The following is a 9,815-nucleotide window of genomic DNA, read 5'->3' on the forward strand; positions in this document are numbered from 1 at the left end:
GTCTTTAGGGGGCAGTGTGCTGTTGCTACCTCGGGAGCCTGTGAAGTCACCATGGCGGTACTCCAAATATGCCCACCCGATACATCATTTGCATAGATGTTGTCATCCTTGTGCCATTCATAGGTCTTCTGCTGGACCTTGGTCTGGGTTCCATTTGACTCTATGTTCTGTCTAAACAAACAAAGCAGTTCCTTAGATGTGTCTTTAAAAACAAATCCATGACAGAACACATACTATAAAGCTCATTTAAATATACACAGATGAAAAATGTTAAAACATAATGCATCTGGATGAAGCACTTACTTGTATTTTTAATTTGAAAAACAATCCTAGATTAAATGAAAATGTTAATCATTCTGTAGTTGAGTGGTGGCTCATTATCATTTAAAGGAACAGGCACTCAAACAAATAGTTATGAACAGGGTTGTTTGGACAGACAGAGAAGCATGTTGTGCTGGATGATCCTGGTAGTATTTGGTCCAAAAAATATCAGACATTTCACTAAAACCCCAGGGAACTGTTTTCCTTATTGTAAAGGGCCCCCCTTCAACTGTCTGTACAGCATATGTGAAGAAATGTCATGATTTGGCAATATTGTAAAGGGGAAACACTGACGTAGCACACTCACACCTTCAAAATGGCTAATAGGAAAGCTGAGCATTTGATGACCATCGATGACCATTGATGATAATTGATGTCAAAATTACAGAAAACTATGAACACTAAAAAAAAAGCTTAGTTTTCCTTGTATGGGGTGATTCCCCTAGGTGGACAACACCCACCCCAGACCACCCATACACAGGACGCTAAACCTCTGGACATTTGCATTCAAATAAGCAGTGTGTTTCTGAACTCAACAGATATCCAAATTATTCAAGGAATAAAATATAGCCATAAAGTCTGTGTTCACGCTTTGTTTATTTCATGATAATAAAACATTTTTTTGCCTGACTGAAGTGCATGTTTTTTCCTTCCCCATTGTTCAAACGCATGTGCATCAGAATGTTTAATTTTCATTCTACAATCATTAAAATGATTGGTGAGGAACTTTTGGACTCACCTACACTGGCTTGTGTTCTCAGAACTTCTTGTATTTTTAGCTCCTCTCGAGTGTTCATGTCTGAAGTGAAAGCAGATTGAAGAGTCCTGTAAATATGTGAGAAAAAACTAATGCATAAGAGAACTTTTAAGCTTAATGAAAAAGGTCTGTTCCTCCCTTTTTAAATCTACTACTCTATTGAAGGTGCTGCTGGGTTTTAAGTTTAGCTCAGTACTAAGATACCAGATAAACGTAATTGTATGTAAGGTCAGTTCGAACCCAGCAAGGTGATGACATCGACAGCCTACTGGGAGAGCAATCATGCTCTAATGGTGGGCCCGTGTGCAGAACAGTTAGAACAGGTAAAGAAGAAAAGTAAAGTAAACAACCAAAGGGGGGAGTCGAACCCCAGCCGTTGTGTTGCGAGGTGAACGTGCACCTGCTAGACTGCGGCGGCCAAAAAACCACCTGCACGTATAATCGCTCTTCAAAGGAATGGAAGATGACAAATCTAGAAGGAAAGAAAAACTAAACACCATGCCGAGCGTGGGAAAAGGGAGAACCAAGGATGCCACGGGAAAGAGGGCAGCCCCGATACCAGAAAACAGGGAGAAACGGTAATGGCTAAGGGGAGCCTTAGGAGAGAGACAGATTTGAGGGGGAAAACTAGAGAGGGGAGGGAACATGTAAAAGCAGGTACACCCTCACAGCACAGAAGTGAGGTACAGCACAAGGGCTCACAGACCTCAATACCCAAAGTTACCAGCTAGGCACTTTGCTCAGAACTTTGGTGACTGAGTCACTGGGCTTATATAGGCCTAGCACAGCTGTTGGGCATTAAGCCTGATTAGTGGTGTACCTGACTCGTGGCCAGAGGGGGCCTCAGCATGGCACCGCCCCTTACATTGTGACTGAATAAACAAATCATGCAAAACTACCTCTTTTTCATTCTTCTGTGGACACCTAGCACAACAATTCCAAGGACAATTAAAACTATGGCCGCCAGAATGAAATAGTAAAATCCAACAGTGGCTGGAAAGAATGGAGGAAATGACTTAAGAACAAGCAGTAATGTCCTTCTGCGGTTTCCCCTACATACAAGTGAGAAGTATCCAGTACCTTGTGCCAGCTGTGGAAAGCCAGACATCTGGTAAGTGTCATTGCCCAAGTAGTTTGCTGCCTCACAAGTTACAAAGTGGCCCGGTGGCCCTGCCATCACTGACACTGTCGTCCTTCCCGCATAGTTATTTGTCATGTTGAAGTGAGGAAGGAGAGCACTTCTTCCATCAACAGTCCAGGAGATGCTGGCGTTTGGCTCCGCCTCCACCCAGCACATGCAGTGCAGAGATCCTTCCCTCTCCCAGCAGGCTGAGTCTGGCAGGATGGTGGGAGGGACTGAGACACGGAGACAAAGTCATCAGCAACACAATCACAAAATCTTACTGCTGTGGCACCCAACCCAATATCCCACGTTTAAAGGGGCAAGAGGCAGTGAAGGTTTGCATGACACACTGGTGTTATTACAACCACAGTCTGGCTCTAGAAGGACAAAGAATCATGGGGCCACAGCAAAATACTTGCAAGAGACTTTCATGTTTCCCTTGTCATCTCAAAGCAAAAAGTCCCTCACATATAGATTCTGTTTCTGGGGCATTAATTTTCAGATCTGTTTAGACGTGCATTGAGTGCATACAGCCAGTGGTTAAGGTACTTGACTTATAATTGGAAGGTTGCTGGTTCAAGCCCCATGACTGCCAAGTTGCCACTGTTGGGTCCCTGAGCAAAACCCTTAACCCTCAATTGCTCAGGTTGTACTCAGTCAGCTAAATGCCATAAATGTAAATGTCTATAGCAGCACGATTAAGTAACAAACTCTGTTACTATAAGACTGTATGAATATATTGTAACACCCAGTCCACTAACAAAGAGTTAAAGGGGCAGGAAGTACTGAAGCTTCTGGTATGACACAATAGTGACAGTACAGTCACAGAGAGTCTCTGGAGAGAGGTTAACAAAGACCACGGTCAACAAACAGTTCACTTGACCAAGAGTGACTCTTTTATGAATGCTTGATGGATTATGGACATGCACATCTTATCTCTCGAAGATATAAATCAACCCTCCCATGATTAAAACATGTGCAGTAATTCTAACACAGTATATGAGAGTAGATTGAGCAGGTCCATGTGTCCAATCATCTCTTACCATGAGTCATTCCAAAGTACGTAAAATAGTGTAATAATTCCCTGAGGCTGAGGTGTCAGACTACAATTCAGAACAGACACACATCAATTTAGGGATTTCTTCCCCATAACATACCTGATGTACAAAATAAAGGAATTGATATTGAGATTTTATTGAATCTATTGTGTTAAATAATCTAAAGAATATATCAGTGTAATAATGTGGCCTGTAAGAACTGTTGTTTGACAGCGTTTGCTCAACAGGTGTCAACTGTGATAGCAGCAAAGCATGTTGAAAAAGTAAATGCACCAGCTACTCACAATGGACATTCAGAGACAGTTGGTCTGATTCACCCAGTCCGATGGAGTTATGGGCAATGCAGGAGATTTTCATATCTCGTCTGACATCTTGAAGCAATAAACTTCTTGTCTTGTGGTTAATGTTGCTATTCATTTGGATGATGCGCCACTCATAGCTGGCCACTGGAGGGTTGCTGTCACTACTACATGTTAATGAGATGTTACTACCCTCAACCACAGGCGTTGTTCCACTGGTATGTATGTTCACATTTGTTGGGGCATCTGCAGAAATGAATTTAATATAAACTATATATATTCATAAAGCCTTATTTCATATAGTCCACAAACTAGATTATGCAAGGATACAATACAGAGTTTATCTCAATTAGAGTTTAGCAGTTCATTTGATGGTTTGAAATGCTCTGGCATTCTTTGTTGCATTTTTAATGTGGTTTTATTTTTAACGATGAATTAAATTTATTCTCATCAATCCCCCTACCACCCAACCTGATATTTAATTTACATTTTTCAAAACGTTTAGATAATGTAAAATGAGGAAAACATTAGCGTAGTCTTTACTCACATAAGATGTTAAGTGCATCACCAGTCGCAGTGTTTCCATCTGACATTCTCCTGCATGTGAGCCTTTTACCATGGTCTCGACGGCTGGCATTGAACTGAGCGTGTGCCACAGAAACCCACAAGCCACCCGAGTCCTGTGTAGTGGTCACCTCATTAGAAACAGAAGACAGGCCCAGCCATTCCAGCAGAGGTGGAAACACTGGACAGGATTGCCGGACTGTGCATTTGGCTGAGAAAAGCGTTCCCTCCACTTGTCTGCTTTTTACAGAAATGCGAGTCTCTCAAGGTGCCACTGTATGAAAAATACAAATGTTAAAATCAGTGGTCAATATGATTACCTGGGCCAAAGTCATAATTATTTTCATAATTATTTATTAAATTTACTTAATAAACTTGTCTGCGTGTAGGTTTTGAACATTGTTTCTCCTTGTGTACTCACAGACTTTTATCTCTGTGTAATCTCCATATATGTTGTGAGGATTGATCCATACATACACACTTATTCCTCCATCCTCTTGGCGAACATTGTCAATCTTTAGGCTACAGTTTCCCTGCATAGTATTTCCCAGGAGTGATGGGCTTTCTCTAAACTGATTTATTATATCTTTGGTGTCTTTAGAATATACTGGAGGGTATCCATAGCGCTGATACTTGTACCAAGTCGCATATGTGTGAGATGTGGTACTGCACGGCACAACCACACAGGTTCCTTTGATGGCTGTAACGGATTTTGGCACCCGCACCTTTGAGCATCGACATGAGCAGCTCAGGAGTGAAGCTGGGAGACAGGACAGAGTGTAGAGTTTATTCAGCTTCACTAGATCAGTGCAGATCTTTTGTGATGGATGGTCTTTGGCTTTCAGCTTTACAGAGGTTGGTTTCAAAGTGGATAAAGCTTAAATTCATGGTGACTTCACCTAGAGCACAGAGAATCAGTGCCACAGAATAAGAAGATAATGACCAACAAACACAAGACGAGAGGACAAGGTTTAAATAGGAACACTAACGAAGGACAAACGAGGAACAGCTGGAGCTAAAGGGGAGGAGACAGGACACCATAGTAACAGACGATAGTAGGAAAACAAGGAAGTGCTTTAGGTAGCCAGGGAAACGGGGTACACTCCGGCATGCAAGCATGACCATCACATTGACATAGTGTTCTGCAAATATTATGGGAACCTTTTGAGTTTTCTTCTAAAAACACCAGAAAAACTCCGCAAATACAGTAACATGTGTCAATGGAATGGCACTATTCAAAGATTCAACAAAAGTTGTTGTTTATTTTTATTGTCACAACACTTAGTTTTGAACTGCTCAGTTACACCAAAGTGTTAATGAATGTAAAGGACTGCATGTTCTGATAAATAAATGAATTAATAAATAATAAAGCCTTCCTTTATAAACTGTCATCCTTCACATATTTATTCAAACCTTACTGGAATATTACTGGAGCTTTACTACAAGAATATTCTACTGTAATTTGGCCCCATCTGCCACTCTCAAACCAATCATTAGGAAAAACATCTATTACTGTAGGTATTCCAGGACTATTTTGAAAAGAATAGTCATAATTGGACCACCCTGAGTAAGTTTTCCACCTGTCTCCCATGGGACGCTCATCATCACGTTCACAGACAGGTAAAATCATGGTCTGTTGATCTTTACCTGTTAGAAAGAGTTTAAGCACTCTGTCCATTACTGCGCACTGTAACCTAGAAAAGAGATGGAAAACAAACATGGTGGAAGTGCACTTGCTGCTGGTGATTTTCTCCCAAAGCCATTTTCAACCCAATTCAGTTTGCATCTCAGTGACATGGTGTGCTTGCTTTCATTCTGTAATGAAGCAACCACTAAAACAGTACTAAGCAATCTGAATTGAATAATCTGGCAGTTTATTTATTTTTTGGCAATTATGAGTTGACATGTAAATGACATACTAAAAATGTCTAAGGCCAGAACTATTTTATTTATGAAGCATCACACAAGTTAGACATTTTATCCTCTTATATTGACTTGTGCTTTTGAAAGCATTTATATACAGTGTATGCAAAAAGCTTTCAGACCCTTCCAAGTTATTCATTTTTTCTTGTTCCAGATTCATCTTCAAATGGATTTAACTCACTTTCATCTCTTCAATCTACACATTTCTGCAGTGCCCAAGAGCTTAGTAGGCTCAATCATACTCACATGTAACAAGCAATATTCTTCGGCGATTTGACAACCCAGCAATAAATGAGTTATTTGGGATAAATTGCCATCATCAGACAAATAATGAATTATCAATATAAATGAGATCTAGGGTTCCTTACAGAAGGACAACTATCAGTGCAGCACTCCACTAATTAGGACTTTTATGGCAGTGACCAGGCAGAAGCCACTCCTCACTAAAAAGCACATAAGAGGCTGCTTGGAGTTTATAAAAACGCAAAGATGAGTTAGGCCGGAGGGGAAGTCGGATGCAGAAAATATAGAGTGATCCTAGGTGAAAACCTTTTGCAAAATGCTCAAGATCTCAGGCTGGGGCGAAGGTTTATATTTTGGAAAAGACATCAACTGAAAACATTCCACCCAGAAAACCCAGGAGTGGCTTCAGGAAAGCTGTGAAATCCCTGGAGCGGCCCAGTCAGTGTCCAAACATCAACCCTATAGAGCGTCTCTGGAGAGCTGAAAATGGCTGTACACCAACAATTCTTGTTCTTTCTATGGAAGTGACAGTGACACAATCTAGTATAGATGTTGTGATCAATAAGCATAAGCATTTTTTATTTAGTAAAAATGTCATAGTGTATGTATAGAGTTCCAATTTTAAATAGTTATATATTTAAAAGACTTAACTGATGTTCTTAATAAAATTACATCAAAAATCAAATGATCCCTTATTGATCTGTGGTTTAAAGCTGTAAAATTATCTCTCAGTATTAAAGAGTTCATAAATGATTTCGAGTACTAAAATTGAAAAGGCATCAATATACTTCCACCAGTCCGTATGTCTAATCCTACATTAACACAATGCAGGTCCACTATACTAAATTTCTTGGTATATTCATTGATGAGAAACTATGCTAGGAAGGACATTTACTTAACCTATATTGTGTATTCATTTATACATACTTCTCATACTGTAATATTATATAGGCCAGTGCTTTCTACAGTAATATAAACTGTTTACATATTCTTCAGAAATGCTTTGTTAAAATTATCGATTAGCTAATTATATAAACTTTCACCAACTTTTTCAAAACCTCTGGCTGTAAATGTTTATGAACTTAACCCAATATTTCAGTTTATTTTCTCCTATTAACAGTCTTCTGGACTCCATTTCAAACAGGTTTCAGTACAGCTTGTGAAATCAGTTTATGTCTGGTTTATATATGTAATGTTTTAAAATTACTTCATTTTTAGATATATTGATAGATTCATTTTTATTATATTTTTGTTAATTCCATGGCTTTGCACAACTGCATAACTTCTGTAAAGCATTTAAGCTGCATTTTAGTGTATGAAATGAATTATTATTATTATTATTATTATTATTATAATTATTATTATTATGGTTTCTTACCTTCCTCTGCTGTAGACACCACACTCACTGGCAAGTAAAGAACTGTCCTTTAATCATTTTCTTTATATAAAAACACAACCAAAGATATTTTTGACATGCTGATTTGAACACACTCTCTCATAGTTCGGACTTCCTGTTTCCTTGAATTGAACTCTATTAGCATCTGTTATCTTCACACTTTACCACTGACACTTGATTGCCATAGTGTTGCCACTTTCTGTCATGCTGCAGTTATATGCACAGTGCATATAGCAAGTAGTTCTTAATACAAACTTCAAGACAATGGCAGTGTTACACAGGAAATAGATCAGTTCTCCTCTTTGCATTTAAACGTACTGGTGTTTGTGGTTTTGCAGGCATATATATTCACACCACTAAATTTATCACTGCCCTTTTATCTGGGCATTGCGATGTATAAAGCCCCCTCGGCTGAAACACCTCTGAAATAATTTTTTCCACAAAAATATCAAAATGTCACCAACTTTCCTTTCAACACATTATTTACAAGCAATTATGCTTGGTGACTTAGTGATCTAGAAATATTTATCATTAAGAAAACTCATTAAGAAAAAATGTTTTTGATCTCATATACTAATTTTGATCTTAGATTATATCATGAGATGATGATATAGAATTCCTGGGACTGAAATATATATATAACTACCTCACTCCAGTAAAGTTTGACTACTGCACATATCCAGAACACATGGAAATATTTCATTTTAAACATTCTGTGATGTGTTCTGTGAACAACATCATACTGTTTGTTTCATCATCTGTATGTTTGCATTATGTGCCAGAAAATATTAGTGAAAGTCTGAGTCCACCGAGGAATATCTATGTTCTTTGAAATGTCTAAATCCTATTCCTTGTGTGGAGTAGGTGTGGTATCATTGAGGGGGTAAATGCTTTTATGGATTTTGAAAGCAGATCCTTTTTTGGGCTGAGGGCGCTAATGGCTTGCGTTAAAGGTGGTGATAGTAAAGGGTTTTGTTTTATGCTAATCTTAGACTTAATGGCATCAGGTGAGGCGCAATGATCGGATCAGGTACAGTAGGGTCAGGTTCACGAACAGACTCAGAAACAGCCAAATCATCAGAAGGATTACACGCGAAAGTGTCTGAACATCACCTAACGTGCATGTCTGAGCACGGGTCAGCACTCAAGTCAGGCTCCGAGTCAACAGGGTTTTCCACCACTTCGGGTACAGGGAACGCGATACCACAAGCTATGCCGTTCCCAAGTATAAAGGAAACGCCATTCACTGGCAATTCAGGACGAACAGCAACTTTCTCTTCTGAAAATAGCAACACACTGATCAAAACAAAGGATACGATGGGGCTGGAGCACGACTGGATACTGTAACGCTTGGAGTTAGTGCTAAAAGGTCTCGAATATGGTTTGCCAGAATGTACTGAAATGATAATTGGGTACATTTACATTTTACAAACATCAGCTACAGCAATAGTTACCTGTGAAGGGGAAAAAAATTTATTTTGTCAGTGAGTTTTGTGATCTTCACACATGGTTTTATAACTTCAATTAAATGTCATATTTTGATAGAGGGAGGAATATTAGATTGTCAGTATTAGAGTCCCAAACTGTATTACAATCCAGAACAGTTCATTAGTTGTGAACAGAAATCATGAAAAATAAAAGCTGATTCATCTTTGTTAGGGCCGTAAATACTGGTAAAAAAAGAAAAGTTTGGATTGTGATTGTGATTGTCGGGTTATGGATTACAATAGAACAATTCATGTTGTAATACTGATTTGGCAATATTGTAAGTGCTTATGGTCATGCCAGTAAAGCTAACTGAACTGAACTAAGGGGTCATCTTTACTAACTGCAAACTTGTAACCCCCCACCCCACCTTTAAATAATAGTTGTATAATAATAATAGTTGTCCTTTAAATATTCTGCAAATAGATGGGTCTTCAGTCTGCGTTTGAAGACTGCAAGGGATTCTGCTGTCCAGACAGCAAGCGGGAGTTCATTCCACCATCTTGGAGCCAGGACAGAAAATAGTCTCAATGCTTGTCGTCCATGAGACCTGAAGCAAGGTATTTCAAGCCTAGCCGTACTTGAGGTTCGAAGTACTCGAGGTTCGGATCGGGCTTTGACCATTGACCTTGTGTATGAGGGGGCT

This window comes from Electrophorus electricus, chromosome 1 (assembly GCF_041902795.1).
Source record: "Electrophorus electricus isolate QZ-2024a chromosome 1, ASM4190279v1, whole genome shotgun sequence".
NCBI classification, from domain to species: domain Eukaryota; kingdom Metazoa; phylum Chordata; class Actinopteri; order Gymnotiformes; family Gymnotidae; genus Electrophorus; species Electrophorus electricus.